Source organism: Nuphar pumila, chromosome 10 (genome assembly GCF_984573655.1).
Source record: "Nuphar pumila chromosome 10, dmNupPumi1.hap1.1, whole genome shotgun sequence".
NCBI lineage: Eukaryota > Viridiplantae > Streptophyta > Magnoliopsida > Nymphaeales > Nymphaeaceae > Nuphar > Nuphar pumila.
Window position 1 is genome coordinate 117,323,329 of NC_143258.1, and position 21,323 is coordinate 117,344,651.

Here is a 21,323-nt window from a genome sequence, read left to right on the forward strand (position 1 = left end):
AAGAATAATCACTTTATTAATCAATTGATTAAATATCAAATAAGCTAAAATAATAAAATCATCTATCACAAGGAGCCACTATGCCAAGAATCCTAAACTAGTCACGCAATGCTCACAGTCTCCGGCTAGCAAGTCAAACCATCACTAAGCACTTGGAACTATAAAACATTTAATTTGAATTTCTCTAAAAATTCAAAAAGTAAGAAAATAAAACAAACCAAATTCATTCATGATTTTAGAGAAATAAGTATTTAAATAAGTATCATACAATGACAATTATCATGTGAAACAAAATACAAAATAAGCATGAATGCATGAATTAATGTAGAATAATAAAGATGCATGATTCAATGCACATGCATAAATAACTTATTAAATTATTTATCAAAGTTGTTTTTGTATGTATGTCCCTGTTAAATGCACATAATTTTGGTTTTCACTTTTTCTTAAATCCGTGAATACTTAAAACGAGCATAAGTTTCTAAAGTCTAAGTTAGGTTTTCAGTTGTAAATTAATACACAATTTATATTTTATTACTAGGTTTAATATTTGTTCTTCGACCGATATTAGGAATCAATATCATCCATCAAAATATTAGAAATCAACATCTAATGCCGGAGAATTATCATTCATTGACGCCACTTTCTTGTTATACCAATAACTACAGCTGAATCAATAACATCACCCTAGGCAAAGTAGTCGAATCTTCATAAAACTGTGATTGAGAGGTGAATCACTATATCGGGTTAAAGGGCATAATCGCACACAAAGTTTTAGTATCCTTATGGTTTTCTCAAAATCGACATACAAGATTTCTACACTATGAAAGAGACATCAAGGAAGAGATTGATTACACTCTTTGGGTTTTTTTCTCCTTTTTAAACAAATTCAGGTTCTTTACACAAGAACCATTTTGCAAATCAACATGCAAAACTAATTGCAGGCTTTGGCCCACATAACTTAATAGTGTAATTAATTTTAAAAAAATAATAATTTTCATAAATAAATTTTGCAATGCATAAATTAAAATCAATAACATTGAAGCAACACATGCTCCTGGCCCACACGACCTGCACTGATTCACATCTAACCACAAAAGCATGTCAAAGTGATTTATGCATCTTTTGTAAAATTTTAGTAAACATGCAACACAAACCTTGTTTCAAAATATGTCCACAATGCACATTCAAACACACAACATGAATGCACATAAAGCCAATTGCATACACATGTGAACAGATGCTTCCAAAACACATTGTCATGATCCATTTCATGCATAAAAACCTAAACATACACATGATCATATTTATGCAAACATCAAAATAACTTCAAAACTTTTATGTGTATGATATGCACATTTGCAACATAGTAATTGAATACATAGACATGCACAACCAAATCCAAAATATATATAGCACTTTGTAGTCCACATGAATGTAGGTCTGAACATAACAACATTGTTCATAATCAACATCCAACACACTATCAATCTGATTGAGATGCACAAGTATATACTCTATCAAATCTAATCAGATTGCATATAACACACCACTCGACAATCTGATCAGATTACACATGTGCAATTAGTATTAAATCTGATCATATTGCATGTGCACCGACAGTGCCAAATTTGGTCAGATTGAACACCGCACCGAGCTCGACAGAAAAATATAATTTTTCAAAACATAACACTGCACAACGACATGCTGTCAATAACATGTTGTTGCTGCACTTAAGCGAGCAACAACTTACTGTCAACATGTCAATGTTGTAAAATGAGCATCACAACATGTTACTGCTCGAATAGGAGAAACAACATGTTGTCAGCAGCATGTTGCTGCAACATGTGCAAAACAACATGTTGTCGATAGGTGTGGTATTGCTGCACAAGTGTGTAGCAAGGTACTGCCCTGAACATAAAAGAACACATATATAGGCAATCCATATTAGTCATTTGATTGACATAAGAAAAATTTTGTTTAACAACCAACATAGAAGTATAACTCATATTTGATAGCAGCCCACAATAATATTGATATCAGCCCATATAAAGACATAAACCAAATTTGATAATAGCCCACCAAAATTACTTATAGGCAATAAGGCAGACCACCATCAAACTTGCACAATAAGGGACTGATAATAATGAATGAAATCATATTTTTTACAAGAGTCAACTAATTCAGCCTATTTTATAAATCTGATGATAGCAAACTTAACAACATAAATAAAATATATTTGATGGCATCAAAACAGTTTTGATGACATGTATACTCGACCGGCTAACAACCATCAAAAAAATAAAATCATATTTGATAACATGAAATCATGGTTGATAACAGTTAATACAGTAATAGGGAAACCTGATTTTATAACACTCAATAAATCCAGCACGTTTGTGAATCTGGTGAATGTCTATCAAATTAATATATATATATATATATAGCCACCCTATAGCCGCTATCAAAATGACTACGTAGTTACTGATAACAACCATAAGGATTGATCGGCATCAAAACAAATTTTAAAATAGTGCTAACAACAGTCAATATAACAACATAAAAAACAATATGGATGTCAATCAACATGATAGCATCAAAACAGTTTATGATAAGTTCCGCTAATAGTCAATACAGTAATAATTAAGTAACCGAAACATATGTTTAATCACAACCAACAAAATCAGTCTCTAAACAGGTTTGATAACGTCATAAACAAAACATATTTACAGGAGGCCTGATCAGCCTGCACTGTCACGGTATGTGATCCAGCTTGATCAAACTGCACGCATACCAACAAATATAACTATAAACAGATCGACATGCTCGATCAGTCTGCCCATAATGCATACAGGGCAGATCTGTGCTATTATGATGGAATCACAACATAAACAAGGCCAAAATTGATCTTTACATAGTTTACAAATCCATTTCCTTAAACATAAACAATAAAATCAGCATGAGCCAAAAATTGGTAGGGCAATATATATATATATATATATATATATATATATATATATATATATATATATATATATATATATTCAACAAAGAAAGACTATATGCAGAAATCGACAATATGTATTTCTCATAATATGTAAATTCAAGAATAACTTGATGTTGAACACATGCTTAAACATGAAAAATCATTGGCATGGTTACATCAAACCAAAGATACATGAAATCGTGAATCACGACATATGTTTATACATGTTTTCAAATTAGATTTTATTTTCTTATCTAAAATTTTATATGAATCTTATTTTTAAACTCTTTATTCCCGTATGAATCTAGAGACAAACTCGTACCTTAGATTGGATGTGGAAAAGGATAAAAAAATGATAGATAATCAACGAGAAAGAGAATCTCTTCTTTTTTCTTCTTCATTTTCTTTCTTTCTCTCTTTCTTTTTTTTTTCCTTCTCTCTCTCTATCTAGAAAAAAAGATCTAGAGAGAGACCCCTTATATATAGGTCTTTTAGAGAGGGGGTGACATCTCTTCTAGAGGCCTCTCATATAGGTAGAGTTCTGCCATATGTAGAACTCTACCTTCTACCTTTCTTATATATTTAGATTTTATCTCTTTTATTTTATTTAAATTAATATTATCAAAAAATATTTTAAGGGGGGTCTGAAAGCTCACATGGGTTAGAGTTCTAGCTTATCCTTATATGTTTTAAAGTTATTTTAAAACTTTAAATTCAAAGTAGTTTTAAAATTGCCATTGATGGATTTCATTTTTAAATTTGAATCCAATATCCAAATCTATATCCAAATTCATATGGATCCAACCTGGACTAGATTCTAGTCAATATGGATCTTGGATTGGCTCTAGATTCATATTAACTTCTACCAAACAAAGCAGATCTAGTCTGATTCAATACAGAAAAAAGTAAAAATAAACATGAGTCATTTTTGAAAAACACAATTTTTGGGCCAACCATAACTCAATTTTAAGAAAATAAGGTGCCAACATTCTCAAAATTATGAGATGCATCTAACAATGCACTTACCTAATTCCTGTCTTCGAATTTCGTCTGAATTTAACCTTAAAGACAACAGTTGTCACACTCTAAATTGCCACACTCTAAATTGCCAAGATCTTTTTTGGGTGAGGTAATGAGGACAACAGTTGATCTTATCAACTTATCTCCTTCTATTCTCTTGAAGGGAGATGTTCTAGAGAAAGTTTGGACAGAGAAAAAACTTTCCCATGGACACTTAAGAGTGTTCGGTTGCATATCTTTTGTTCATGTTCTAAAGGAAGAGAGATCCAAGTTTGATTCAAAAGCCAAGCAGTGCATATTCCTTGGCTATGGACATGAAGAATTTGGCTACAAACTCTATGACCCTGTTGATAAGAAGGTGGTCAAAAGTCGAGATGTTGTCTTCTTGGAAGATCAGACCATTGAAGACCTTGGTAAGTCTGAGCCATCAGAGTCCACTAAAGGTGACCTTGTTGACTTAGATCCCCTTGATGCGTCAGCTGTTCAGGATTTCGTGGAGGAGATGCCACCTCCTCACAATAATGCAGAGGAAGGATATGATGAGACATAAGTTGAGGGAGAGCCAACATCTTAAGAGTCACTTCCTCGTACTTCTATAAGGAGGTCTACCAGAGAGAAACAATCATCCAAGAAATACTTATCGAATGAGTATGTGATTATTACAAATCAAGGTGAGCCAGAAACCTTTGAAGAAGTTTTGAAGGACGAAAACCAAACTGAGTGACTTAAGGCAATGAAAGAGGAAATGAATTCATTGCATGAGAATCACACCTTTGATCTGGTAAAGACACCTAAAGAGAAGAAGGTATTAAAGAACAAGTGGGTCTTCAGGCAGAAGACTGATGGGATCAACTCTCAACCTAGATACAAGGTGTGGCTTGTAGTGAAAGATTTTGCTTAAAATAAGGGAGTTGATTTTGATGAAATCTTTTCACCAGTTGTAAAGATGTCCTTTATCTGAACTGTGCTTGGTATAGCTGCAAGCATGAATTTGGAAGTTGAGCAGCTTGATGTGAAGACTACATTTCTAAAGAGCACCTAGTCTGCAAGTTGAAGAAGAGCTTTCATGGATTGATGCAAGCACCAAGGCAATGATATAAGAAGTATGATTCTATTATGACTAAGCATGGATATTTAAGAACCTCCACAGACCATTGTGTGTTTGTGAAGAAATTTTCAGATGGTAATTTTATCATTCTCTTGTTTTATGTGGATGATATGCTGATTATGAGCCAAGACATCAGCAGAATAATCAAGTTAAAGTTGGAGTTGGGTGTGACCTTTGCCATGAAGGATTTAGGTCCAGCAAAGCAGATTCTTGGGATGAGAATCGTTCATGACAGATCACATGGGCTGATCTGGTTATCTCAAGAGAAGTATATTAGAAAGGTTCTTGAGAGGTTCAACATGGAAAAAGCAAAGTTTGTTAATTGTCCACTTGCAGGCCATTTCAAACTTAGCTCAAGTCAATGTTCTGCAAATGATGAAGAAGGAATTGAGATGCAGAAAATAACCTATGCTTCGGTAGTAGGTTCGTTGATGTATGCTATGGTCTGTACTCGACTAGATATAACTCATGTTGTTGGAGTGGTTAGTCGATTTCTGTCAAATCCAGGGAAGGAACACTGGGCAACAGTGAAATGGATTCTCAGGTATCTTCAGGGCACTTCAAAGTTGAGTCTATGTTTTGGAAAGGTTGAACCTATTCTTGATGGGTTCATAGATTCTGATATGGCTGGTGATGTAGATAGTAGAAAGTCTACTTCTGGGTATTTGATTACTTTTGCAGGGGGAGCAGTTTCATGACAGTCGAAATTACAGAAATGTGTAGCTCTCTCCACTACAGAAAACGAGTTCATCGCCATTACAGAAGCCAGTAAGGAATTGTTGTGGGTGAAGAAATTCTTACAAGAGTTGGGCTTGAAACAAGAAGAGTATGTTTTTCACTGTGATAGCCAGAGTGATATTCATTTGAGTAAGAATTTCTCGTTTCATTCAAGATCAAAACATATTGATGTTCGATACCACTAAATTCGAGATGTCTTGAATCAAAAATTGCTGCAACTGGAGAAAGTGCATACTAATGACAATACATCAGATATGTTGACCAAGTCATTGCCCAAGGACAAGTATGAGAAGTGTTTATTCCTAGCAGGAATGGAAGAAGCTTCTATATAAGTCGAGAAGGGGGAGAATTGTTGGCTTTCCCTTCTTTGTGGGATCCATTGGTTCAATGCACATTCAGTATCGCTGTAGAATTCCAAGCACGACGTTGTGATCTTCTCGAGGATAATTTGGAGTGTCCGTTGGATAGCGATTTGTAGAAGTCCTCTAAGCTGAATGACGATTCAGCTATTCAGAGTTTGAGGATCAGCGATTTGTCGATAATGATTTGGCGAAGAGTGCTTTAACCTGGATAGCGATTTATGGTATTACTGCATAGCGATTTATGGTTAGCGTTATGTGCTTCAGCCGGATGACGATTTGTGGTATCGTTGCGTAGCGATTTATGGTTAACGTTATGTGCTTCAGTCAGATAACGATTTGTGGTATCGCTGGATAGCGATTTATGGCTTCAAATGAATAGCGATTTATGCTAATGCATTTCAGGTGCATCATAAGTTGTATAAGACATTAGGTCTTCCACATTAAATGCGAGTCTCATCCTCTTTATAAGGGATGGATGAGAGAGAAAATTGAGACGCACCAGGAAGAGAGCGAAAAGCAGGAAAGAGAGAAAAACTCTTTTAGGGCACCAAAAGGGTGTGAAGAGAACAAAACAAGAAGTGTTGTTGCACTTCTTTCAAGACAGCTTCATCAAGTTGGTTCTTCAGATCATTCATTCTTTGTTCCTCAGTGAGGTATATCCTCTTGTTCATTTTGTTACACCTTGTGTGTTTGTAAGGATTATGCCTTTTGGCCACTCTGTAATCTTTGTTAGAAGAAAGTGGAAGTTGCTGACCTATTAGTCGTCGTGGACGTACTTTAGTTGAGAGAGAACCACGCAAACCGTTGTGTGTTGTTTTGTTTCTGTTGTTGGTTTGTTTTGGTTTTATTTCTTCCACTGTCATCGTTGCTTTATTGTTTTCATCGATTCACACCTGTGGGGCGACCCGATACATCTGTTTTAACCCCAACACAAACATGTATGTCCAAGGGTGTCAACCAACACTTTTAAAGTTGAGGAGATGTATCTAATCAGGCACTTGGCTGCCTATTTAATTGGGACTCAAGCACACGAATAAAGTGCAATTGACATACATGCAAAAGATCTTCTAAAGAAATGCTTAACCCGGATATGCTAAATTTGATCTTTGTTGAGTGCTGGTACAGATGACCCGCTTGAGACAAATGAATACAAAGATGTTGTTTATGTGAAGAGCATAATATACCGTGAAATGTGGTAGCATATAAATATATCTGGCAAGTAAGAATGTTGAATGCCTATTTGAAATGATATATATTTGTCTAATGCAGGTATGAATAAAACGAATAGGTGTACTAATGATGAAACTAGGTATCTGTATTCTCCATTACTACCATTGAACAAGAAGATATTGAGTTTTGGTTGTGCACAACACTTTTCATTGTCAAGTTTGCAAGGGTCTGTGCACTGGAGATGAACACTTTCCATTGTCAAGTTTGCAAGGTTCTGTGCACAGTCCTCTAAAACGTGTCAAAGTAGGACATTGGAAGATTGCTTGGAGGTTGGGCACAAACGATGGTCTAGATCATCTTCTCTGTGAAGAAGGCAATGTCTGTAACATAGATTCAAATGATGCCTGCCGAGTGGTTCATGTTTAACACTACTGTTATCTTTTTAACTTTCCAGTTGACCTATTTTTGTTTTTTGGAGTAAGATGCCTCTAAAGTTTTTATGGACTAATGTAGGATGATACTGTATCTAAAGCAAACCATAAAGCAAGAGTTGAAAATCATATAATAGATGATATTTCATCTGGTTGTGAAAGCATTCAAACCAAAAACTCTGCTTTCAGCAGGACAGTAAGTCAATTAACAGACTTGGCCATTTTCAAGTATTGCCTTGAGGGTATAACTGAACGTGCAACTTTTCCCACGGAAGTTGCAACTTCTGCAAGTGAACAAGGTTTGGCTGACTTTGTTGTACAGGTTTTCATGTATACAGGTTGCTCTCATAATAGGTACTGCTTCAAGCTCTAATTGATGTGTTTGCATTCAATGTATGTTGAATATACATCGTAATCGGATGATTCTAGAGTTGTTTCTATAAAACCATGCATCTAAATCGCATCCGTATGGTGAAATAAAAAAAAACTTTGGAAATTTTGGTGCATACCAATTTATATATTTGGCTGGTTTAGATATTTTAGTTACCCTGTATTAAAGAAAAGTGTAACATGTAAACTAGTATCAACCAAGATTTTCATAGCTATTTTTGCAAATCTGCCCCTGCAAATGCATTCACCATGGTCCATTTGCTTGGAATCAACTATTGGATCTTCGTAGTCGGATTAAAAATTGTGACTTTTTATGCTTATATTTACGAAAATTTTGAGTCATTGATTTTCAAGCCTTAAAAGATCCTTCATATATATCGTAATTGGATGATCCAAGTCTTTTTCTATAAAACCATGCATCTAGATTGCATCCGTATGGTAAAATTTTAGAAAAAATAAAAAAACCTATGAATATCTTTCTTTTATTGAAGATTGACGATAATTATCATCGTCAGTAGATTACAAATAATCAACTTATTGACGACGATAATAATCATCGTCAACAGATTACAAATAATCAACATATTGATGGCCATAATTATTGTCGTCAACATGCCGTTTATTTGTAATCTGTTAATGATGATAATTGTCGTTGTCAATAGATTATAAATAATCAACATATTGACGATGATAATTATTATTGTCACTATGCTGAGGATTTAACAACTTATTGACGACGATAATTATCGTCGTTAATATGCTGTCAATAGATTACAAATGATCAACATATTGATGACGATAATTATCGTTATCAATATGCTGATTAATTGTATTATTATCGTCGTCAGTATGTTGATTAATTGTATTATTGCTGATGATAATTATTATTATCAATATGTTGATTACTGACGATCATTATCGTTGGCTATATTAGTTTAAAAAAAAATTGGACATAGCCGATGATAAAAATTGTTGGTTATATTTCTTATATTGACGATAATTTATCATCGGTTATGTTAGTTTCAAATTTTTTAAAAATGGACATAGCCGATGATAAAAATCATTGACTATGTGATTTATATCGATGATAAATTATCATCGGTTATGTTAATGTAAAATCGACAATAAATTTCGTCGGCTATATGATTTTAAGCTGATGATAATTATCAAGACATTGATTAAAATCAATGATAATTATCGTCATGTGATTATTGGTGATGAATATTTATCAGCGTAATTATAAACGATATTTGAAGATGATTGATTATCGTCATAATTTAAACTCGATGATAATATCCTTGACAATATCCCTTATTGACCATCTTTCACATCTTCCTATTCATACGAGATAAAAGCGACGATAAAATATCATCAACAATAGATGTTTCTGCTACAACATAAAATATCATCGGGATTATATTATTATTGATGATGATAATTTATTGTCACAATTTTTTTTGGTGTTTTCTTGTAGTGGCTTCCCTTTTCTTTGTTTTGTGTTGTGGTCATTTTTGCTTTGTTGTGTCCTACTCTGCCTTTTTTTAGCTTCATCTTTCTCTTTTTTCTTCCTCAATTTCTTGTAGTATAGGTTCTTACACTTCCCGCACTTTGTTGTATCAACCTAAAAAAATGTCATAAATAAACAACTAATTAACTTACATCATTAGAACACAATAAAATAGGATATAAACATGCATCTGCATGAAATTGAGTTTTATGTTTTTGCCCAAGTTAGCATCTACATGAGAATAAATATACCATAATCATCATGTAACAATCATATACAAAGTTAACAATATGTACACATACACATTGAGTTTAGACACATGTGCAAAGTAATTACTTATTCTCTTATTGAGGAATATCATACATGGGACAAAACATCTAATCAAAGTGAGCGTCATACCCAAAACACTCTACAAAAAAAGTAAACCTGCAACCCAACATTAATCCTACCAAATATGAGAGAAAAATAAAGATATTATTGAATAAGTAATGAGTTTATAATAGATTTTTGATGTCCTTATTTGTATTATATGTGGTCCTCGTGAAATTGTAGAGTTTGAACTCTTTTTCTTTCATGGCCATCTCTCACAGAACCCAGTGCTGATTGCTTCAGTTGAGAGGAATTAAAACATGCAATGTAAATCAAGTTCAAGACATAAGTACATGTGGTATGTAGTGTAAACGTAAATGTAAGTATGCAATGTTCAATGAATGCCTTGTCACATTTCTCAAAATGATACAACACATTTTGATTCTTCAAGAAAGAATGAACATCTTTTTTTGTATTGAGACATTCAACCATTTGTTGTGAACAATGTTAAGCAGTTAGTTTATCTTAGTCAGTAGAAAAACAAGAGGACTATAGCTTTGAATACTCATCAAGAAATATGAGGTAAGATAAACGGTCTTTGTTTTTTCATTTCCTGCTATCATGTCTTGATTGTGATTCTGAATAAGTTTTTCTATGAATCTATACAGATATTATATAATCATCATATGTGATGTATTTATGTTATATTCAAATGAGTCTGTATACAAATGCAACAAACCAACAAACATGCAAATCGAATACTTACATCACTGGCCAACAAAGTGTCCATAAAGAAATCATGCTCGAGCACCTCTATAACTTCAAGCCCATGTGGTTGGTTGTCATCAATGTGTTTTCATGATCAATTATAATTGAATATAAATATGTACATATGGTACTACTAATTGTATACATATATAACTTGCTTAATTATACATCTTACCATAATTGGATCATTGTTTCAGGTTGGGGGTTTGGTTTTTTTCCGTTGTCACGTTTCTCTTTAGGTGGCATATCACGAAAGGCCTAAGATACATGTAAAAGATATAGGATATTTGAGCAGTTCATTAAAAAACACTTGATAAATACATATAAGCAATCAATTCTTAACAAATACATACATCATTTCGTAACAAGAGATACTTAAACATATTTTTATGCATTCTTTCGCCTCTTATGGCCAACCCCACCACATTTCTGACCCTTTCCTGCTTCAAGTCTGGCCCAGAGGAGCCCTCAAGCATGTAATATCATATATTGTTCATACTTAGTTAAACTCAGAGACAAGAAATTTTGGTTAAGTATTGTAGAAATATAGGAAAATCCTCGATATTAGGGTGCGATAATTGAGTCTGGGCGTGACTCAGGTCTCATTGACAAGACCAAAATGAGCTAATTAAACGGTGATAAAAAGTTTTAGTTTTACTCTTTAAAATTAAGCAAAATTTGAGCAAAATTGAGGATAAATTCAGGCAATTTTTAGAGGCAAAATTTGAGTTATATACCGTTAGATGCCCCTTGAAATTTTGAGTTCAACGATATGTTACTTTTTTGAATTCAGGTTACGATTGGCCCAAAAATTAATTTTTTTGAAAAAAGCCTGGCTCGATAGGACCAGGTCTGGATTGGATCAGATCGAATCTGACCCATATGATCCAAATTAATATGGATCCGGACCCAGTTCGAGACCCATATTAATTAGGATCAAATCCAACTTAGAATCCAAATAGATTTTGGATATGGGTTTGGATCTTGGATCCAGATCCAGGTCCAATGAAAATAAAACTTTAATTTTTGTATGCAGGTTTAAATTAAATAATTTTAAAGTTAAAAAGGCTCTCAGAGGGATAAGGTACCCTATAAAAGTTTTTGGATATTTATTTATTAATAAATAATTAAATTAATATTAAATATTAATTAATTTCAAATTTAAGAAGTTACCTAATGGTGAGTCTCTAGAAGAGTCCAATATGATCATGAGATAAAGAAAGCAAAGAAAACAAAGGAAGAAGTAAGTATATATGATTTTTTTTTAAAAGTCAAAGAAGAAGTTTTAAGAAAAAGGGAAAGGGGTGTTGGAGATGGACTCCCATATGGGAAGTCCTATCTCCATACCCATTTAGAAGAAACTAGAAAGGGGGGGGGGGGGGGCGTCACCCCCTAGAACACTTATATTAACTCAAAAAAAGGGGAAAAGAAAGAAAAAAAGAAAGAGAAGGAGGCGAGAGAGAGAGAGAGAATTGTGTGAGACAGAAGGAGAAGAAGAAGCCTTCTTCCTCTCCGAACATTCAAAAAAAAATTCAAACATTTTTCAAGCTTCGAAAAAGGTACAAGTTTTCTCTCTCGATTTGAATGGGTAGGATTAGCATGGATTAGGTTCATGCAATGTTTTTGGTGAAAAGAAAAGAATGATAGAAGAAAATGGGGAATCTGATTTTTTATTTAAATATATATACATATATATATATATATATATAATGGAATATAAGATATCAAGTACATATATATCATTACACACATGGGAACCGATCCCTAAAGGTTGCAGTCATGGTTTGGGTTCATATATGACCCAAACTAGGTTTGCTGCAAGTCCAGGATATGTATAACCCTCTATATGTTGGCGCGGAACTGACTGCACATAGGATCGACCCATCAAAGTTTGGTTTTGGACCAGATTTGGTCCAAACATAGACTGGTGGTAAGGTCTCAACTATCAAAATCATATCCATGATCAGGTTCACAACTATTTGTGCATGTGTGTGTTCAATCAAGCAATGCAACAATCCTAGCGTGTAGTGTTAAAAGCATAAAAAGTTAAATATCAGGAAGCAAAAAAAAAAACATGGACTGAATCAATCTGGCTAAGCCCAACCGATCCAGTCGGCTGGGCAAAATCAAACAAAATAAAGTATAAGAGAACCAACTGGGCCGATTCTCAAGTAATGAGCCCAGCTGACTGTCGGCTGGGCAGTCACATGACTGATAAAACCCAACCGACTGTTGGTTGGGCAGAACTAAAACAAATATATATATAGTAAACAAAAAAAAATTTGAGCAAAGTTAGATTCTGAAAAAAAGAATTTTCTGGGCAGCCAATAGTCTAAGAAAAGCCCAGCCGACTGTCGGTTGGGCATTTTGTTCAAAAAAAATGAGGATTTTAATGACAAAAAAAAAGACTAGTGGTCCCAACCGGCTGTCGGCTGGGCAGTCACCTGTCTGGCAAACCCGACCGACTGTCGACGGGGCAAGATAGTCAACAACCATATATATATATATATATATATATATATATATATATATATATATATATATAATGTTAGATGCCTAAGATTCATATAAGATAAATGTTCAGATTTACACATATTAAATGTTCAGAATTTCACATGTAAAATGTTCAGATTTACACATGTTAAATGTTCAAAATTTCACATGTAAAATGTTCATATTTGCACATGTTAAATATACAATTTTTTTCACATGTTCGATGCTTAGGTTTATACAAGTTCAAATGTTCATATTTTTACATGACAAATGCTTAGATTTGTGTAAGTGAAATGTTTAGATTGGTGTATAATGAATATTTATGAGTCTATGTAGGTCCATATTATGTGTGTTTCACATGATTGGGCTGATATGCATACTTTTGCATGATTGTTCATGTGCTATGAAATGTTACAAGAGTCTTTACATGATTGAGTGTCATATAGAGACACCACATACGTGCAGAAAATATCATGGCATAGATGTGCATATTGTGAACACTTGAACTCCTGAAAGTTGTTTATGTTACCTCAATATGATCATGTGCATACTTGAATGACATGCATAAGATAAAACATAATGTGTTCATATGCATATGAAATTTGTTATTCATGTACATTATCATTTTGTGTGTATGAATGTGCATATGAGAGTATGTTGAATGATTGCATAAGTAGCATACTCATTGTGGTTTTTGTATAAAATGCATCAATGGTCTAATGTGAACCACTGTAGGCCATGTGGGCCACAAGCAGGTGTTGCTCTAAGTTTGTGTCAAATGCATTGCAAATTCATAAAAATCTATTGGTTTTCTAAATAAATTATACTCTTAAATATTGTAATGGGATGAAGTCAAGTGTTGTATTTTGCATGTTGATTTGCAAAACAAATATTCTGTAAAGAACTTGTCTTTTTAATAAAAAGGATAAAATGAAGAAAATAGTGTAATTAATGTTTCTTAGTGGATGTCCCTTCCACAGTTTAAGAATCTTGAATTTCGGTGTTGGGGAACCTTGAGGATACTAAAACTTCGTATGCAATTGCGCCTCTGAACCCAATTAGGTGTTTCACCTCTTGGCCACGATTTTAGGAAGATTTCACTATTTTACCTGGGGTGGTGTGTAGACACAACTATTGTTATTGGTATATCAAGAAAGTGACATCAGTGAATATTGATTTTTCTAGTATCCTGACATTAAATGTTGATTTCTAATGTTCTGATGGATGGTGTTGATTCATGATGTCGGTCGATGTCTAAGTGTGAAACCCAGTAATAAAATACAAATTGTGTTCTATAATTGAGAACCTAACTTGAACTTCAAAAATTTATTGTGCCCGTTTTGAGTATCTGTAGATTTTAATGAAAAGTAAAACTAAAATTTTGTACATTTAATAAGGACATACATACAAAAGAGAATTTTGATAAAATATAATAAGTTACTCATGCATGTGCATTGACATATTGCATATTCTACATTAGTTCATGCATATTTACTTGTTTCTCTTGTTTGTGATGTAGTGTTGTTAATGCATGAATAGTTATTTGAATACCGGAAGTGTTGTCGTATTTTCTCTAAAATATTGCATAAATATGATTTATGTTCTTCTTGTTTATTTGATTAATTAGAAGAATTTGTATGCAGGATTTATGATTCTAACACCGTATATCTTATGTTTTTCACAATGTCTGATACCATGTGATGAGACAGACTGTTATTGAGAGTTACGAGGACCGTATGACTACTTGACATTCTATTTTGGGACAGAGTGACTCTATATTTTGTTTTACTTGTTTTTCCTTTACTTATTGTTCTTAAACATTACTGATTGATGAATAAAGTTATTATTGTTTGAAAAATGGTGGTGTAAGATCCCTTGTGGTAGTAGATGTGTTATGACTGTAAGGCTTCGGGTCTCTGGATTTGTTTATGCAATTGTTAATTTTGTTTTTTCACTTTTTTACGGGTATGAGTTGGAGTCGTTACACAGCCTATCCCACACAAGTTGAGACTTTGCAGAATTTATCAGAAGTTTATCTCAACCCGTTGTCCTACCCAGGCTGGGACTATGGTGGGACATCCCCCTGGGATCCCATCTAGGATGACATTGTGTTTATACTTTTACTCTTCTGTCCTTCTATAACTCTATAGAAGTATGTACTCAACTTAGTTATTTACTTAATGAAGTTTATTTAGAGATTTCTCTAAGCTTCATTCTTGGTTTTTGTTTTTGTTCTCTAAGAGAACATATTTCTTTCTCCTCTTTCACGTTTTCCTCAGTAGCAATCCACCTAGAGGGATCAATATTCTCTTTCTGCTCTGTTGTTGGTCCTATCTGACGCAAAACGTAGCCAGATCAAGAACAAATTTCTCTATTTCTTGGCTTTTCTCTGTGCTAGAGCCTTTCTAAAGCCGGAGTCTTTCCTTTAGGATCAAGTTTCTAACACATACTGCATTTGTACGACACAACATCTTTTGTTATTGTTATCTATATGTTCATCTTAGGTTATCTTGGTCTACGTATCGCCTTCGATGGATAGACTAGAATAAGAGTCAATGGAGAGTTGTGTGAGACATTATCCAACATCGGTAGGAATAAAAATGTATGATATACACATAGATACAATTCAACTTTGAAGTACTCATCATAGTAATCATCCAGTAGCTTGCCTTCATACAAAATATATGCAACCACATATTCACATGAAATCTCACTCGCCACTCTTCACAAGAGAATTGAATTTTTTAAAGATCAACATTGTAACTATGAGATTGGTTGCAAGCCTCGTACATAGGTCGATGACAATGTATGACATCTACACGTAGTTGTGCTGCATTTTTCTTCTATGTTTCTACCTTTTCTTTTACCTTAGGCACAATGCCTAGCATTTTCTGTCCGATATTCTTTCTTTTCTCAAACAATGCCATCATCATGAGATGAAACCTCTTTGGAAGAGACACTAAGGGCTTGTCACATATAGAGAGAATCAATGAATTAAAACACTCTGTTATATTAGATGTCAAATACCTATATATTTTTTTTTGAAAATGGGATGTAGCCCAAAACTTTGATTTCACGTTGGCGACAATATAATTATTTGTGACTGTATCTTGCTCTTAGATTTTTTCAGAAAATAGTTGCACTATGGTTTCGTGGCTACTCAAGCTACGCTTCACCAAAGTGCATTGAATGGTTAACCAAACTTCTTAGAAAAGTTTTATATTAAGTATTTCATGCAATATCTAATATGACATCTAGAAAATGTGTGAAATGTTGACATATTTTAACCCTAGGTGCCTATATAAGATAATAGTCAATTCAATTCACTCTCTAAACTTATCGAAGTATCTGAATTTGTATTTCAGATACTTAAAAAACTATGTTTATAACTTTTTGAACTCTTTATCTATAATTACAAATGTAACCAAAAACATCTTACCATACAGATCTATACTATGAGCCAATAACAATATACACATATTTTTCTTTTGAAAATATATCATTTACTATAAGAACTGGAGGACACATTTTGAGAAAGTCATCAATGTATGAACAAAAGAATAAGAACATGTACTTAAATTGATCTTTTCTATCAATGAACATTACCATTCATGAGTTTCTCGTCATCAAATTATCCAAATAGGCATTACGCTTGTTGAATGAGTCTTCATATGAATTATATAGTTATTCATTCATGTGTTTATATCCAAATCATGTTTGTTTGTAACTAACCTTTATATTTTTTTTGGCGATTGATGTCATTGATGATTTCAATTAAAGTGATTTTTGACTTATCGTACAAGCATTTACAAATAACACCTACAATCCACGCGGTAGATACTATTTTCACTCAAAGGTTGCCCAATGACCAACTATATATGTTCTTTCATACTTCTTCATTTGACAGAATGATACTACCGCACCTTTGTATAATGAATTTTTCTTGAGCAATCACCTATGGTTTGCAAGTTTTTTCTCATGCATTTAAGATTATATTGGAAATGAGATCTCATCAAATCTGAAAGGCTTGGGATTCCATCAAATAAACGTGGAAGTTCCACGCAGCCATGACTAGAAAGTTAAAACAAATACACAATCTTCAAAGCAGGTTATATGTCCCCCCCCCCCCAAACAGGGCAGTTAGCTACATCTCATGTTCGGGGGTCCCAAAGAGCACCACGTATGTAAGCATGTGTGTCTCGTATCCCCATGTTTGTCAGCATTAATTAGCGTTGGAGTTTGATGCGATTGCAAAGACTTAAGTACCCTCTCCTCCATTGGTGTAAAAAAAATGACGATTCATGAAAAGGAGTGGTTGTAAAGACTTAAGTGCCCTGAAGATGATTATTTAAGACCCAGTCTCTGCACTGCAGGATTATCCGAGAAAGAAATCTCCCCTGGAGGAGGCCATGAACATCAACCCTCTCACTCTCTCTCTCCCTTCTATTTCTGCTTCTGTGCACATCCATTAGAAGATCATACATTGCTTCATCAAGCACCGACTGACCTGCACATTGACTGTTGTGGAGCCTGATTCAGAGTTTTTACCCTTACAGGAGGAGGGTTTGGGGGCTCATCCCAGCGTGGGTAGCATCATTCAACTAAATGAGTTGTAGATCCTGATTCAGAGTTTTTACCCTTACAGAAGAGGGGTCTGGAGGCTCCTCCCAGCATGGGTAGCATCATTCAACTTGAAGAGTTGTGGAGTCTGATTTAGAGTTTTTACCCTTACAGAAAGGGGGGTCTGAGAGCTCCTCCCAGTGTGGGTAGCATCATTCAACTTGAAGAGTTATAGAGTCTGATTCAGAGTTTTTACCCTTACAGAAGGAGGGTCTGAGGGCTCCTCCCAACGTGTTCATGAAGTCTGATTCAGAGTTTTTACCCTTACAGAGTTTTTACCCATCTATTTCTGTTTTTGTGCACATCCATCAGAAGATCCTACATTGCTCCATCAAGCGCCGACTGACCTGCACATTGACTGTTGTGGGTCCTTACTGATGAGCTGCCTCTAAATTTATTCGACTCTGGGTCCTTACTGCACTTGAAGTTGAGTCATTGTATTTTTTGTTGTTCGGTGGGTGGTGAGGCCCTCCTCTACTCTCTCAAGACTCTTAGCTTGGGCAATCTTTCTTTTGATGATTGTGGTTGTAATGTATTATTGAAGTTAAAATGGGGAATGAAATGATAATAGAAATCACTGAAAATTTACAGAAATAAACTAGACTCAATAACAAAGACACCACTTTTTACGGATTTGGAATATGACCTCCGGTTAGGGAGATATGACCCTAACAAGTTGGTCCTAATTCGGGTAGCGATTTACAGCAATTTGCTTACTGAATAACACTACAAATCGCTATAACGATTTGCGGAAGACACTACAAATCGCTATAGCGATTTGCGGAAGAATCTACAAATCGCTATAGCGATTTGTAGAAGACACTACAAATCGCTATAGCGATTTACGGAAGACACTACAAATCGCTATAGCGATTTGCAGTGTTTTCCGCAAATCGCTATAGTGATTTGTAGTGTCTTCCGCAAATCACTATAGCATTTCGTTGGAGACCCAAAAATACTACATATTGTTGTAGGAAAGACCCGATAATACTACAAATCAGCGAGATCTGCGCCAGGGGGAGCCCCCGGACCCCCCTCCTGTAAGGGCAAAAACTCTAAATCAGGCACATAAGTAGAGAAAGAAGGGAGAGAGAGTGAGAGGGTTGGTGTTCATGACCTTCTCCAGGAGGAACTCTTTACCTCCCTTGATTTCTTCTCTAGAGAGAGAGAGGGTTTTACAGTGTTTTACGAAAAAGGAAGAAAAAGAAGATGGCGATGGAGCAATGTAGGATCGTCTGTTGGATGTGCACAGAAGTAGAGAGAGAGTGAGAGGGTTGATGTTCATGGCCTTCTCCAGGAAGAACTCTTTGCCTCCCTTGATTTTTTCTCTAAAGAGAGAGAGGGTTTTACAGTGTTTTACGGAGAAAGAAGAAGAAGACTTTGAAGAGTCAACATCATCCTTGACTTTCTGGATAAAGGATATGTTTGTCCTTTTTTGAACAGAGAAAAAAGAAGACTTTGAAGGGTCAACATCATCCTCGACTTTCTGGATAGAGTACATGTTTATCTTTTTTTTGAACAGAGAAAGAAGAAGAAGACTTTGAAGAGTCAACATCATCCTCGACTTTCTGGATGTAGGACATGTTTGTCCTTTTTTTGAACTGTTTGTTTTTTCTTTTTTGAATAAAGGACATTTTTGTCATTTTCTCAAACCATCACTTTATTAGCAAGAAAGGGTACTTAAGTCTTTGCAACAACACCAGAATCAAATGCAAAGTTATGTCAACATACACAGGAATACGAGCCCCATGTGCTTGTATACGTGGTGCTCATTCAAAGCCCCGAACACAGACGTGGGATTCAGTGAATCATCGGGGGCGAACATACACCACCCTCTCCACAATATTGACTAATCTAGGGATGCATGAGAATCTTCATGTTCTCAATCGTCCACTGTCAAATGAGATATCTGCATGGTAAAGTCGCACTATCTTAAGTGAAGGGTCTGGGATTAGAACTCCAGGGCATCATCCCCCAGCTTGCCTGTCCCCCACCCCCACCCAAAAAAAAGAGAAAAGGTTGAGGAAAACGGTGCAAGTGACCATTACGCAATCTCACAGTTTACGCCAGTCTATTGATCTAGTTTTCCCAAGTAAGAAGTGTGGTCGCCCAGAAATGCGAAGAAATGCAGCAGTGGTTTTCCCAGACTAGGCTAAGCCACCTATTCAACCAAATCTAGGCCACCAGTTTCGGCTCTCAACCAAAAGTCTAACATCATGGCCCCAGTTAATTCAGTCCTGAATAACTATTTATACAGTCAGATCACAGACTTGAATGGGGCTGACTTAAATCAGACTGCAACTTGTCTGGTTTATTGATTAGATTATAGGCTTGATGAGTGTGGGAGACCTAAGTCAGAGTGCAGCCTATCTGGTTTGTTGGTTCTCCACAATCCACCCAACTCCTTCAAACTCAACGCCAATTGAACAGAGTTCTTTGCTCCATTCAACTCAAATTCATGATTTGAACAAACTTGCTTATGACTGCCCAAAGGAAATTGAGACTCGGGCCACTCAAGCAAGACCAGTCCAGGTTAGACTTCATACTGCAAAAATTGCTATTCAGGCCATCCAAAAAAAAATCTCGAACTTGGTTAGTCTGGTTTACCCTCAGAACCCAACTTTTACAGATTTTGGCCTGCTCAAGTCACCAAGCTGCAACTCAGCTCAACTCTGCAGCGTTGCGGAGTTATGGTTTGTGTTTGACATTCTAAAATCAGATAAACAGAACAAATGAACAATGGAACAGTAATACCAAACAAGCACCGTATTGAAGCATAATAAACTCGGACATTGATGTAAACAGATTCATATTGGCTCTGTTACATGTACATAATCGTGAACTATAAAAAGGTGAAAACCACTAGAAAACCAACCACATTGATGGGACTTGGGAGTGAACCAGAAGCTGATAAAAAACAGAGCCGGAAGGCAAAAACATCATCAAACAGAGAGCAATGGGTTGGACGGCTTATAACCGAAAGGGCGACAAGAGACCAAGTAATAAGCGACCTTGCGCTTCAGCTTCCTCAACAAGAAAACCTTCCCTCCCCACTCAAACACAGTAAAAAACCTCATCGTGCTCTTCTTCTTCTCGCTCCCTATAACCTCCTGCCCCACCTTCACCTCCTCCTCCTCGTCCCAGTACAGAGGGTAGCTCCTAAGAAACACCCTTCTGTTGTTGTAGTCTTCATAACGAAAGCTTCGGGCTCTTACTCCAGTATCCTCCACACCTTCCTCACCTTCGCAAGCCATGCCGGAAAAATACAAAGATCACCAGATTCCGGCGAAAAGTCAGGCACCCACTTGTTCTTCTGGGGTCTAGAATCCAGATAGGTTGTTGGTCTCCCAGTATTTGGTGAAAGGAGAGCGTGCTGAGAGAGAGAGAGCTTTATCGATTCCTCGGGAGTTGCTTTATCATC